The following is a 14608-nucleotide window of genomic DNA, read 5'->3' as shown; positions in this document are numbered from 1 at the left end:
TAAAATTGGAAAAAATAAATATATAAAAAAGAAAGTCTTGTTTCTCAGTTCAGTCGAAAGCCCAAGTCCTGACATTCTGGCATACTCCTTGATATGATTTCATCAGAGGCACAACATCTGCCCCTACCCATTTAGTGAAAAGCAGACCAAGGCTACAAGGGGAGTCCCTGAGGCTCCCAGACTTGAGCTGAGAGACGCCCCTTCATTCCCCTTCCTTCCCCAAACATTCTGAACCACACTGGTAGAAGGCACCCAACATCTTTGCTCCACCCTTCCTAAACAACACTAATCTCCTGATGGTAAGACAGCCATAAACACAAATCATTTTAAATGCTGAAACACTTCAGTGAACCTCTTGCCTGGCCCTCCTCCCTGACCCTTCATCGGGGAAGCATCTTCACAATCCAGAAGCCCATGGACCCTGCAGCAAAGCAATCCTGACCTGAATACAACATGTTCTGGGTTGTGTAAAGCACACTAAAGGCCACTTGGGCCCTGAGGTCAGGTGTGGTCTCTCCTCTGCCCCAAGCCTTCTGGGCTGTGGCTGGTCTATTTGACCCTGGTCCTAGGAGATAAGTCAGGATCCACCCAGGCCACCATGGGGGCAGAACTGTAAGGCAGGCTTCAGCTATGCAGTTCTCATTAAATGGGAGAAAAGTGGGCTATTGTGAGGAGAGTCACACAAAGGCAGCTTAAGGCTGTCACAGTGCAGCCGTTCAAAATCAAACCTATCCCATTAGGAGCGCTGCGACGGCAGCCCATTTCCAGTACTGTGCTCCGGGTCAGCCCAGCTGTCAGAAGATAAGGGTTTCAAATTGAAAATCAAAGAGCCACTGCACAGCTTTAGACAAAGGAAATGATGTGCATGTGGGCAGATGTTAAATTCACCCACACGAAGGGCTGCCCAAGAGGAGTACCGGAATCCCTAATAGAAGTCACTCCTGATTTCTCACCCTCAAGCAATGTTCAGACACAGGAGGGCCAATGCTGTGTTCTTGACTGGGATGTGCCAGCTGAATCCCTACCTGGAAAAGTGCTGTCTCCCCAGTTTAAGGGTGACTGACAAAGCCAACATTATTGTCACCAAAAGCCACCCTATTTTCAGCATTTGCCCTACAATTCTAGAACCCAATCCCAAACTGGAAGGAATGGATTAAATGAAGCAGATCTCACATTCAGTGGGGCGAGGAATGATTCCCATTAGAATTACAGGAACCTGCCAACCCTTAATGTCAGTCATCTGGATAGGGCCACCAGGAAAGTCAAACGGTCCCAGAAAATACCGGGCAGTGTATAGAACCCTACGGACAGAGGCATCCGCACTCAGACAAAGGTGAACAGGAGACAAAGCAATTTCCTATTTAGCCAAGGAACCCTCTGACCACAGGTTCTGTTGCAAGTTTCAGAGCTTGAACAAGAGCCCAGGGTCACCCTGGGTAACCCAGATTTTTTTTTTAAATGGGAAGGGGTGTGGCTTAGGGCTAGAGAGCTTGCCTAGCACATATAAGATCTTGAGTTTAATTCTCTGGATCAAAAGACAGAGAGATGGGAGGAGGAAGGGAGGGAGGGAGGAAGACATGGAGGGAGGATGAGATGGAGGGAGGGATGGAAGGAAGGAAAACAGAAAGAAAAAACTAGGCAGAGCTGAGGGAAGTCTGAGCTCCAAGACCCTCAGCCTGCGAACAGGTGCCTGCAGGTACCCAACAGATGACAATCCACAACCCCAGCAACCAACAGCACTACAGGTACTAAGGGTACCCTGCTTAGGCTACTGTCCATGACACCAGTCCCCTTCCTTCTTTTGTGACATTTTAGCTACATGAGATCAACTGTGGCTGTGTATGTTGGGGTGGGGGTGTATAGAAAGGGATGGGGAAATGAACGGGATTGGGGTACATGATGTGAAATTCACAAAGAATCAATTAAAAAGTTTAAAAATAATATAATTTAATTTAAAAACAAGTCATTCTGAATGGATGAAGAAAACGTGGTACATCTGCACAATGGAATTCTATTCTGCTATTAAAAACAAAGCCACCGTGAATTTTGCAGGCAAATGGATGGAACTTGAGAATATCATCCTGAGTGAGGTAACCCAATCCCAAAAGGACATGCACGGTATATATTCACTTTTAAGATGATGTTAGCCATAAAATACACACTATACACTCCACAGACTCAAAGAAGCTAAACAAGAAGGAAGGCCCAAGCGAGGATGCTCGAGTCTCACTTAGAAGGGGGAATGAAACAGTCCTAACAGCCAGATGAAGGGAGGGAACTGGATGGGAGAGGGGATGGGGAGGGCCATGGGGGGATCAGGATCAGGTGTGAAGAGGGAAGGAGAGATGGCTGATGGCCATGTGAATGAATGGATATCTGCAACTGAGGGGGTAGGGAGGTGGGGTGCATCTCCAGGACGAGACAGAGACCTGAGATAAGGGGAGTGCCCAAGAATCAATGAGGGTGACCTTACAGCATTTGGGATATGGAACCTGAAGAGGCCAGCTCCTATGACTAGATAGGAACCCCAGTGGAGCAATAGGGACATGAATCCACCCACAAAACTTTTGACCCAAAATTTATCCTGTCTACAAGAAATGCAGGCACAGGGGGATGGGGGGATAGATGGAGCAGAGAGTGACAGAATGGCCAACCAATAACTGACCCAACTTGGGAGCCTTTCCATAGGCAAGCACCAATCCCTGACACTATGAATGAAACTGGTTTTGCTTGCAGTTAGGAGTCTAGCATGGCTGTCCTCTGAGAAGCTTTACCCAGTAGATGACTCAGACAGATGCAGACACCCACAGCCAACCAGTGGGTGGAGCTTGGGTACTCATATGGGAGAATAGGAGGAAGGATTGCAGGCCCCAAAGGGGATAAGAACTCCACAAGAAGGCCAACAGAGTCAACTAACCTGGACCCTTGGGGCTCTCAGAGACTGAACCAGCAACCAAAGAACATACACGGGCTGGACCTAGGCCTCCCCACACATATGTAGCAGATGTACAGATTAGTCTTCATAAGGATCCCAAACAACTGAAGGGGGATGGCCATCCCAAAAGCTGTTGCCTGTCTGTGGGATATGCTCTTCTCGCTGACTGCCTTGTCTGGCCTCAGTAGGAGAGAATATGCCTAGCCTCACTGACTTGATGTGCCGGGAGGGGGGTGGTGGTTGGGAGGGTAGTGGTGGTTGGGAGGGTACATGGATGGGGTAGGTGCCCAACCGCTTAAAGACGGGAAGGGATGGGGGGAGGTTTGTGGTAGGGGATGACCAGGAGTGTTGCAATGAACAGGATGTAAAGTAAATAAGATAATAATAATAATAATAATAATAATAATAATAATAGGAAGAAAATAGGCCATTCTGAAAAGCACACTAAAAGATGGCCAAATTGGTCTAGTATATACATTTTAACCCACAGTCATCTTCTTCTTATGACCCATTCCCAAAGTCAAGTATATTGACTGCCTCATTGGAGGCACTCAGTTGGTTTCCAATGTGATCCTGCAGCTTAATGATTAGGCTCACAGACCCTGGAGTCAAAGGAGATCAATCCTCCTGACTGACCACTAACATGAGAGCATGGCTCCTTCCTTTCATCTCTTACCAACTCCAGAGATGTCCCTTACAGCCTCCCACATCCCAGAAGCCAGCTCTGCCCATGTGCACTTCTGGATCTGGCTCTGGTCTGCCCTCAGGCAGCATGATCCTCTTGCTGGCTGCCCTCCACAAAGCTGGCCAACCTTGGCCTCAGTTGGCTTGAGATAGCCTGACAATGGTTCTTCCCACAACCTCACCCCTACCCCAACATCCTCCCTGTAAGCAGAGGAATCCAGACTGAACAAGATGAAAAATTAAGCATCCTATGGAATGCTACAATGCGCAGATTTCTAGTAGATAGAATTTTGATAAAATAAAAGCTCTAAGCGAGCCCACACCTCTAGGCCAGCTTCCTCTCCTTTCTATCAGACTTCTGACTCAGTGAGTTTAAACCATGCAGTAGGAAGATTAATCTCATATTTGCCCAGCAGTGGGCAGCACAGAGCCATCTGTCCCTGTTGATCCCCACTAATTGGAAGATGTGAATTTAAAACAACACCTACCAACCAGCCCTCAAGGGACCAAGCTGATACAACCATCCTAAAGAGACCTAGTAGGCTAAACTAGGTTGGCTGGTTAATTTCATTAAATGATGCTCTTCTTCACAAGCACATGAAGAGGGGCTGGAAAGATGGCTCAGCAGTTAAGAGCACTGGCTACTCTTTCAGAGGAGCAGTGTTCAATTCTCAGCACCTACATAGAGACTCATAACCATCTGATATCCCAGTTCCATGGGCCCCAACACCGTCTTCTGGCTTCCTCGGGTCCCAGACATACATGAAAGCAAAATGTCTATATATATTTTTTTAATTATAAACAAGTATCAAAAGGAAAGAACATCCAAAAGAAAGGCCAGAGTGGACAAGTGGGTCCCAAGCCAATTAAAGGTTGTCCTTAAAAGAGTTGCCTTGGTCATGGTATCTGTTCACAGCAATAACACCCTACCCAAGCCAGTAACCAGTCGCCATATGTAAAAGCCAGCAGGGTTTAGTGATTTCCATAACCAGCTAGAAGATGGGTTGAGGGACTGGGATGATTCTGGTGACAACAATAACAGGAGTCTGGCAATTGAAATGGGAATCTACCCAGAGATGTGACAGTTGTATACAATCAAAACAGCAAAGCCCCAGTGAAGGGCATAAAGAATCAAAACATCCAGACAAGGAGAAAAATGAAAGACAGCATCTCTTCTGTTATGCATCAACCAACAGAGCCATTCCAGCTGAAATCCCAAGGAAGCTGGAGATGAAGTAACTTACTCTCAAGATAATCTGTCAATGTATGACAAAGATTATGGAAGCTAAGGAAGTTGTCGGATTCACAAGGGGCTTCCCCAGGTTTATCAAGAATAACAACTGCTGTAAAGGGGAGACACACCCATTAAGACAACTCCTTCCAACAGGACTCAGGTCCCAGAAGTCCACACACGTGCTTGGGTGGCCTTTTCAGTGAGTCACCCGTGCTGCATAAATGACCCCAGTAAGCTCCTTCATTCACTCAGCTGGACTTTGGTGGGTTCATTTATTTGGTCAGCCATGGGTGCTCATCTGAGGTAAACAGACATTGTTCACATTTCCCTAGGAAAAGTCACACAACAGAAAGTTTGGGGAGTATGGGAAGAGAAGAAAATGAAAGAAGTCATGACTCTAAGATAACAAAGCAGTCCCGTGCTTACGAGCCATTTCTGTCAACAATATAAACCACGGTATGACCATAAAATTCTGATATAGTCAACCACATATTTATCCTGGGGTCTCTGTCCCAACATTCCCCCCAAGTCTCTGGCAAGTCCTAGAGATGCCCCTCCCCCCACAGACGATTTCCGTTCTCTCCCCTGCTCTCCCTACATTGATCCTACCCTGCCCTGCTCCCTTTCTTATCCCCTCTCCTACCCAGTTCCCACCCACCCCCATCCACCTCTGATTCTATTTTATTTCCCCTTCTGAGAAAGATTCAACCATTCTCCCTTGGGCCCTCCTTGTTATTTGGCTTCTTTTGGTCTGTGGATTGTAGCATGGTTATCCTGTACTTTACAGCTAAAATCCACTTATATACCATGCATGTCCTTTGGGGTCTGGTTACCTCACTCAGTATATTTCTAGTTTCAACCATATAAAATTCATAGTGTCCTTGTTTTTAAAAGCTAAGTAGTATTTCATTGTGCAAATGAACCATATTTTCTTTATCCATTCTTCAGTTGAGGGATATCTAGTATCCTTGAGGAATCCCAGAGACTGAACCATCAACCAAAGAGCAAGCATGGGCTGGACCTAGGCCCCCTGCACATATGCAGCAGATGTGCAGCTTGGTCTTAATGTGGGTCCTCCAACAACTGGAGCAGGTGCTGTCCCTGAATCTTTGGCCGGTCTGTGGATCCTATTCCCCTACCTGGGCCCCCTTGTCTGGCCTCAGTGGGAGAGGATGTAACTAGTCCTGCAGTGATGTGATGTGCTGGGAAGGGCTGAGAACCAAGGAGAGGGGAATCAGGGAGAGGATCTGTGTGAGGGGCTTCTGGGAGGAGGGGGGGCTGATTTTGGGATGTAAAGTGAATAGATAATTAAATTCTGATATAGTGATGTCACAACTACCTCAGTAAGGGCACCCCATGTTGGTCTCACAAGGAAAGTCATAGCAACTCTAACAGCTGATATTTTCGTAAGAATAAGCAAGTACAGCAAAAAAGAAGAATCTAGACACATGGAGAAATAGCCCCAAACACCTCAACAACTAGTAACTAGGCATGCTGTAATGACTAACACTGTGAATGTATTAAGAATTGTGGTTTCTTTTAAAACACAGAAATGTTATACGAATATGTTTTTGTTTTAATCCCAAGTGTGGGATATGGGACTGCTTTAGATTGTCCAGAGCAGCAGACTATGATTTGCCTCCTGCTCTGGCAGGGGCATTATTTTGCCAGTGACAGATAGTTTCTGCAAGTGTATGACATTCAAAATTCTGGGGGCTCTTGAGAGGATATATAAATCCTAGAGCCTGAGAGAGGCGATGGCTGGCTGCTGGTCCTCCTCCTGCTGCTACTGCTCTTCTTCCTCCTGTGTTTCTCCTCCTGCTAACTGCTGCTCCTCCTCTTCCTGCTGCTCCTCCTGCTGCTGCTCCTCCTCCTCCTCCTCCTCCTCTTCCCACTGCTCTTGCTGCTGCTGTTCCTCCTCCTGCTGCTACTGCTCCTGCTCCTGCTCCTGCTGCTGCTGCTGCTAGTGGTGGCAGTGGTATTGCTGGTTAGTTTTGTCGCCATTTGTCAAATGGTCATACACAAAGACTCAAGAAGAAGAAATTGGATATCCTGATGGTGAAGAACAAACTTGCCCCAAGGAACTCGATGCCCCAATCAGCAGAAAGTATTCTACCAATATTGATGCCCCCTTTCCTTCTAGCCTTCTTTCTCTTCTATGTAGCATTGGGGGGTGGAATAAAGAAGGAATAAGAGTGGAAGGGAAAGGAACCATACAGCAGCTAAAAGTCTAGCTACAGTGAACCTGGAGGATCTGGAGCATGGAGTGGACGAACAACCAGGCAGGCCTATCTGTGAGGGATTTCTTAGTTAATAGAAGCTGCAGATTTGTCCACTGTTGTCAGGCATTATTCCATGAGTTGGAGTCCCAGAATGAATGTAAACTGAACATCAGCTCTCGTCTCCCTCCCTCTGAGCCCCCACCACAGATGCAAAGTAATCTGCTGCTTCAGGCTCCTGCCATGGTGATGGAGTGCACCCTCAAAGTATGAACAAAAGTGAGTCCTTTCAGCCTTGTGAGCCTTTGTGCTTTATTTCTGTATTTTATCACACTATGGAAAGTAACCAATACTCACACTCTACACGTTCAAGGCCTTGGATTATCTAACAAAGCAGTGTCATGAAGAGGGAGTACTGGCGGTTCCTCAAAGGTAGAATGAATGCTTAGCTTGCATGAGATCCTGGATTCAACCCCTATCAACAAAAGAAGGAAAAAAGATATCAAAGCAGAGATATAAAGATAGCTCATTAATAGTAACATGGGAAAACTGAATGTTGATGTGAAAAAAAACCCTACATTTTCAATTTACATTGTATCTAAAAATATACTGCAGATGAGTAAAAAAAAGTCTGTGTGTGTGTGTGTGTGTGTGTGTGTGTGTGTGTGTGTGTGTGTGTAAGCACTGGGTATAAAAAAGAAAGGAAGCCTTATACACCTTTGACAACCAGCACTCAAGAGGTAAAGACCGGAGGGTTGAGAGTTCAAGGTCACCTTTGGAACAAAAACAGTTCACGGCCAGCCTGGCCTACAGGAGACCCTATCTTAAAGTAGAAATAAATGAAAATAAAGATGGAGAGTATGTATCTGCACGTAAGGTAAGGATATCTTTTCTGTAAGGAAATTCAGGAGCCATAAAAGAGAACCTGTTGGATAACATAAAAATTCTGAGTTCTTGCATTGCCAAAGATGTCATTAAACAGACTTGAGGAACACCGAGACATCTGAGAGAAAATATTTACAATGTCAACGACAAAGGAGAAATAGCCCTGGTATGCTAAACACACCCATAAATCCATGGGGAAACCCTGGGCAGATCAGGAGAGAAAGAGGCAACAACAGCTAAAGAAGAAATTCAAACTCTTATCAAGTACAAGAATCTGGCTTGTGATTGTTTATCATCTGTACTCTATTTGACAGACATTTTTAAAACCTTGTATGTACAAGTCCCTTCCATTCAATGCCAGCACTGGGTCATCTTGGGTGCAGAGTCTGCGAACACCTCCAAGGTCCCCTAGAGGACTCTCCACATGATCTTTGGACCACCGAGATTACCAGATGGCGAAAGGCAAACGTAAGAATCTTACTAACAGAAACCAAGACCACTCACCATCATCAGAACACAGCACTCCCACCTCACCCAGTCCTGGGCACCCCAAAACACCCGAAAAACTAGACCCAGATTTAAAAGCATATCTCATGATGATGATAGAGGACATAAAGAAGGAATTTAATAACTCACTTAAAGAAATACAGGAGAACACTGCTAAAGAGTTACAAGTCCTTAAAGAAAAACAGGAAAACACAACCAAACAGGTAGAAGTCCTTAAAGAAAAACAGGAAAGCATATCCAAACAGGTGATGGAAATGAACAAAACCATACTAGACCTAAAAAGCGAAGTAGACACAATAAAGAAAACCCAAAGTGAGGCAACGCTGGAGATAGAAACCCTAGGAAAGAAATCTGCAACCATAGATGTGAGCATCAGCAACAGAATACAAGAGATGGAAGAGAGAATCTCAGGTGCAGAAGATTCCATAAAGAACATCAGCACAACAATCAAAGAAAATGCAAAATGCAAAAAGATCCTAACTCAAAACATCCAGGAAATCCAGGACACAATGAGAAGACCAAACCTGCGGATAATAGTAGATGAGAATGAAGATTTTCAACTTAAAGGGCCAGCAAATATCTTCAACAAAATTATAGAAGAAAACTTCCCAAACCCAAAGAAAGAGATGCACATGAACATACAAGAAGCCTATAGAACTCATTAGCAAGATTTTGCTAAAAGAACCCAGATATAGCTGTTTCTTATGAGGCTGTGCTGGGGCCTAGCAAACACAGAAGTGGATGCTCATAGTCAGCTATTGGATGGATCACAGGGCCCCCAATGGAGGAGCTAGAGAAAGTACCCAAGGAGCTAACGGGGTCTGCAACCCTATAGTTGGAACAACAATATGAACTAACCAGTACCCCTAGAGTTTGTGTCTCTAGCTGCATATGTATCAGAAGATGGCCTAGTCGGCCATCAGCGGAAAGAGAGGCCCCTTGGTCTTGCAAACTTTATAGGCCTCAGTACAGGGGAACGCCAGGGCCAAGAAGTGGGAGTGGATGGGTAAGGAAGTGTGGGGGAGAGTATGGGGGACTTTTGGGATAGCATTGGAAATGTAAATGAAGAAAATACCTAATTAAAAAAATTGGCAATAAAAAAAAAAACTTGTATGTATAGTTGTGCGAGAGTATATGTGCATGTATGGAAATTCCGGCCAGAGGAGCGAGTTGAGCTTCCTCTCCTACCACTTTCTACCTTACTCTTTTGAGGCAGGGTCTCTCCCAATACCTGGAGCTGGGCTAGCCACAGAAATCCTCTTACCTCTCTCTGTTCAGTTACTATGGTTACATGTGCACTGGGTGATGCTTGACTTTTTATGTGTGTGTGTGGGGGGGGGGGGATCCAAACTCAGATCCTTATGGCTGTACATCAAACACCCTTCCTCACTAAGTCTCATCTCTGGCCCTTACTCATAATTTTAAAAGTAGCACAGTGACATACAAAAAAAGAAAAAAATCTTTATTTTAGGGGTATGTACACCAAGCCATCTGAGGGAATGTCACTGTCAGCACTGTTTCCTAAATGTATGTGTGTAATGACAAGAGTCAACTTACAAATTAGGCACAGAAAGAGCTAATAATGAACTAGAACAATTACAACACCCTTCTAAAATGTTACATGAATATTCTATCTCCTCTCCATCTACGCCCCCTTCTCAGATGTAGATAGATATTTCTATTTTAGGACCACAGGTGACCATGGGTAACTTGAAACCACGGGACTGAGAGCTACAGATGAGCATCTACTGCAAGGCTGTAACTGGACGCTCACATGATCAGTAGAGCTGCAGACTGATAGAGTCATTAGCAACAAGACCATGCAGCTGCAGACCCACACAGCCAGCATCACTTACAATTGTCACCACAAAGTCAGGTATGGTAGTAGATGTTTGCCATCCGAGGCCCAGAGGTGGAGACAAGTAGATTCCCTAGAGCTTATGAGTCAGCCAGTGTAACCCAGTCCTAGTCAGCAAACTCTGAGCCAAGGGACCCTGTCTGGAATATGGTGGGCAATTCCTAAGATATGATACTCTGGCCTCTATACAAATGCAAACACACATGTGTGCACCTGTACACATATGCTTGCACAATACGTACCTGTACATACCCTTCCTATTCACATTTGATGATCAGCCTCCCCACCCAGCAGAGGGGTGCTGTGCTGTGCAAACACAGTAGTGGCTATCGAGGACACGGTTGTGACACTGCACTCCACCGCTGGGAAAAAGCAAGTGCTCTAGAGTTCAGTAAGCCCATGGCCATCTCTTGCACAAGTGCTGGAATCCATCTTGCTCCTTGCACATCTGACAAAGGGCGACAACATGCCAGACACATTGCTCCAGATGAGGCTGCATCTACAGAGACATCACAGTCTCTAAATGGGGTACAGACCCCTCATCTAAAGGCTTGGCATCCCAGAAGTGGTGTGGCTTTCCAAGTGTTTCAGATTTGGGAATATTTGCTGAGGTTTATCTTGTGGTTATGACCGAAGTTTAAATGAAAAAGCCATGCTCCGTATGAAACTATATGAACTCTAGAAATACTCTATCTGTAGACAGTTTTATTTGGTATTTAAAAGACTTTTGTGTGTGATGTGAGATTTACATAAGGAAGAAAGTTGGAATTTTCCACTTGCAACATCATATTGCTCCGAAAGTTTCAGGTTTTGAAGCATTCAGAAGAGGGATACTCAACCTATAATTTGATTTCATTTTGTTGAAAAATATTAAAAATAATAAGTATATATATTCATATAAAACATGGGTTGACAGGCAGTGGTGGCGCACATCTTTAATCCCAGCACTTGGGAGGCAGAGGCAGGTGGATTTCTGAGTTCGAGGCCAGCCTGGTCTACAAAGTGAGTTCCAGGACAGCCAGGGTAATACTGAGAAACCCTGTCTCGAAAAAACAAAAAACAAAAAACAACAACAAAAAAACCTTGGGTTGAAAAATTCCCATAGAGAAAAAATGGGAGGATTAAATACCAAGCTGACAATATCTGCCTAAGCAGGGGTTAAAAGGGAGGAAGGAGAAAGGCTTTCTTTTTCTTGGTTATTTATTTCTACACTTTTAATTTTTATAATTAGTGCATATTTGTGTCATAACCAGAAAAAAGTAAGTGGGAAAAAAAACTGCTTGTACAGAATGAAAGGCAAATGGTGCCTGAGTCTAGGAAGTCCCTGTCCCTTCAGGACCAAGGTCTTGTCATCCTCCAGCTCTGATGCCAGAAAACAGCTCTCTGTGTCTCCTCTAAAGATAGAGGGTAACTGCAGTCGGAGGCAGGCTTTCACACAGAGGAGTGTCACATCTATTTATCTTCATTATTAGCTCTTTGTTGTTAGATAATGAAACAATACACAAAATCTCCACCTCCCACAGACAGCAGAAGCATGGAGCTTGTGGGGAGTCAGTTCTGTTGCAGTCTTTGTGAGCTTTTGCATGGAGCTGAAAGGAATGATCACAACCACGCACACACACACACACACACACACACACACACACACACACACACCTCCCCTGCCCTGGGTGTTCAAACAACCCAGTGACCCAGTGAAGCTAAGGACCTGCACCTCTCTCTCCTTCTGGGTGAGGGGGCACTGCCCCCATACATGGACCTCATCCCCAGTCCCACACCCTCTGGTCTGTAAGAGGTCACAGTGTTTGGGAATGAAAAGCTTTAAAATTCATCACCAGAGGGTTCCCATGGAATGTGTTTCCATGCATAGAAAATGGCTACAAAGTCTAGTTTGGAGGAACTGCTGTAAATTGTTCCATTTTAAGTTCCTCAACCAGAGGAAATCTAAAAGTTCTTGCTTCCAGCCCAGCAGAGCGGATCCAGGAATTCATCACTTCTGCAAAAGGAGGACAAAGATCCTCTGGGAAACAGAACCAGGCAGCTTTTCCTCCGATGCCCAGGGCTGCCAGCCGCTCTGGACACCAGCTGGGCTCCAACGGCTCCTACCAGCCATCTGACCCAGATGCCCCCTGTGGCTCTGTCTATTACCAAGTGACAGGGAAAATGAAATACATCTTTAAAAGCACAAGAGCCCAGGGGTCTAATCAAGGGCATCCAGGGGCAATGATGGCTCCCTGGAACACCACCCAAGGGGAAGTTTCTCCACAAGTCCTTGCTTTCCCCTCCAGACAGCACCAGCCAAGTTGGAGCTGTGTTCCATGGAGCAACATATGAATGGTAGCTGGTGTGAGGTGTTAGTTCCTCTCAGTGGGGTCTTCCAATGAGAGAGATGAGGAGGGGGTATGGAACAAACATGAGTGAATGAGAGAAGAGGGCTAGCTCAGTCAGTGCAGTGCTCACCATGAAATCACTAGGATTATCCCCAGAAACCACGTCAATATTTAGAAGTGGTAGCCAAGTGCTTGTCATCCCAGTGTCGGGGAGGCAGAGACAGTAGAATCTGTAAGGCTCTCTGGCCGGCCAGCCTAGCCTACTCTGCAAGCTCCAGACCAAAAGAAAACCAAGATAACACAGGTGGTGGTGTATGCCTTTAATCCCAGCATTCAGGAGGCAGAGGCACGTGAATCTCTGAGTTTGAGGCCAGCCTGGTCTACAAGCAAGTTCCAGGACAACCATGAATATGGAGAGAGACCCTGTCTTGAAAAACCAAAAAGAAGAAAAAGAAAGAAAAGCAGACCAAAAAAAAAATGAATGGTACCTAAGGAACAACATCCAAAGTTGACCTTTGACCTCTGACCTCTACGTGCTCTACGTGCACATAAACACAAGCACACGTGTATACACCAAAAGGGATAGAAAGAGGGAAGAGAAGAATGAAGGAAGAAGGGAAGCAAATATGCAATACAGGCAGGTCGAGTCAGGAAGGAAGCCCCACCTCTCCCACAGGTCATGGGCAACAAAACATTTCTAGGGTGGTCTGAAGCATGGCGGCTTGACTCGGCGATGCTATTTCAGGAAGCCTAGCACAAGAAAGACTCCTGGGTATTAAAAGAAGACGAGAAAGAGGAAGAAGAAGGAGAAAGAAGAGAAAAGGAAGGGAAAGGAAAAGGGGAAGAGGCTGGGGTAGTAGGGAGGAAAAGATTGAGAGAGACAGACAGGAGGATAGATGGACAGACAGACAGAGCACAACTACAAAGACATCAATTATAACAGGAAAACATTCTCTACAACCCTGGGAACCAGTTCAATGTGACAGCACAAGCTTAGAGGACAGGATGCAAAATGAAGGGTCTGTGAACACAGATGAAGCCCCCATAGAGATGGAGACACAGGGTGCTGGTGGCTGCGTGCCCAAGCCCAGGGGAAGGAGGCAATGAAATCAGCCCCAGCAGGAAAGAGCTCCAAGCCCGTTTTTTTTTTTTCTTATCTTTTCCCCCTAATGCACTGAATTGTATACATGTAATAACTAAAAATAACATTTTTAAAAATAAAAATGTTCTCTTACCAAAGCTGCTTGAATGCTAAAAATGAGCTTGAAGCATAGGAAATTACCTATATTTGATCAGTCTGACATATAAAAATAACAGCTTCATATGGCTCCATCTAATTTTGCCAAAACTCCAGAGAAGTGGTAAGACCTGTAGGAACTGTTTCCTCTGACAGGCCTCCAGGACAAAGGAGGGAACTCTGACTCACCCAGGGTCCCCATGCTAGCAGCTCTCAATCCCTAGGCTTTCCTAGTAAGGAAAGCCCTGAGAGCCGAGCAGTGGTGGCGCACGCCTTTAATCTCAGCACTTGGGAGGCAGAGGCAGGTGGATTTCTGAGTTCAAAGCCAACCTGGTGTACAGATTGAATTCCAGGACAGTCAGGGATACACAGAGAAACCCTGTCTCGAAAAGAAAGAAAGAAAGAAAGAAAGAAAGAAAGAAAGAAAGAAAGAAAGAAAGAAAGAAAGAAAGAAAGAAAGAAAGAAAGAAAGAAAGAAAGAAAGAAAGAAAGAAAGAAGGCAAGCAAGCAAGCCCTGGGCACCCAGGGTCTCCATGCTAGCAGCTTTCAGTCCCCATAAGGAAAGCCCTGGGAGAACTAAATTCTGTCCATAGTTCTACAGGCTGCACTCCATACATAGATGCTCCATTGCTTTGGGCCTCGGGTGGATTACCAGGGGGCGCTCCAGAGCACACTACTCACCTCATAGCCAAGAAGACAAAGATAGAAGGGGCCACACA

The 14608-nt window shown here is 45.4% G+C and overlaps 1 protein-coding gene across 14 annotated transcripts in view; it reads right to left on the bottom strand.

The window, feature by feature from the left end:
* Apba2 (amyloid beta (A4) precursor protein-binding, family A, member 2) overlaps positions 1-14608 on the bottom strand; it is a 252319-nt gene that overhangs the window by 219587 nt on the left and 18124 nt on the right. For 4 of the 14 annotated variants that reach the window (XM_030242006.1, XM_006540573.4, XM_030242012.1 and 1 more), the window contains exon 2: positions 7430-7547. The exons of the other annotated variants lie outside the window; for them this stretch is intronic. The gene's annotated coding sequence lies outside the window, so the exon portion shown is untranslated. The remainder of the gene's footprint in view (positions 1-7429; positions 7548-14608) is intronic. 14 annotated transcript variants of the gene reach the window in all.

The sequence above is a fragment of the Mus musculus genome, chromosome 7 (assembly GCF_000001635.26).
Source record: "Mus musculus strain C57BL/6J chromosome 7, GRCm38.p6 C57BL/6J".
NCBI lineage: Eukaryota > Metazoa > Chordata > Mammalia > Rodentia > Muridae > Mus > Mus musculus.
This window is presented reverse-complemented; position numbering and strand designations above follow the sequence as displayed.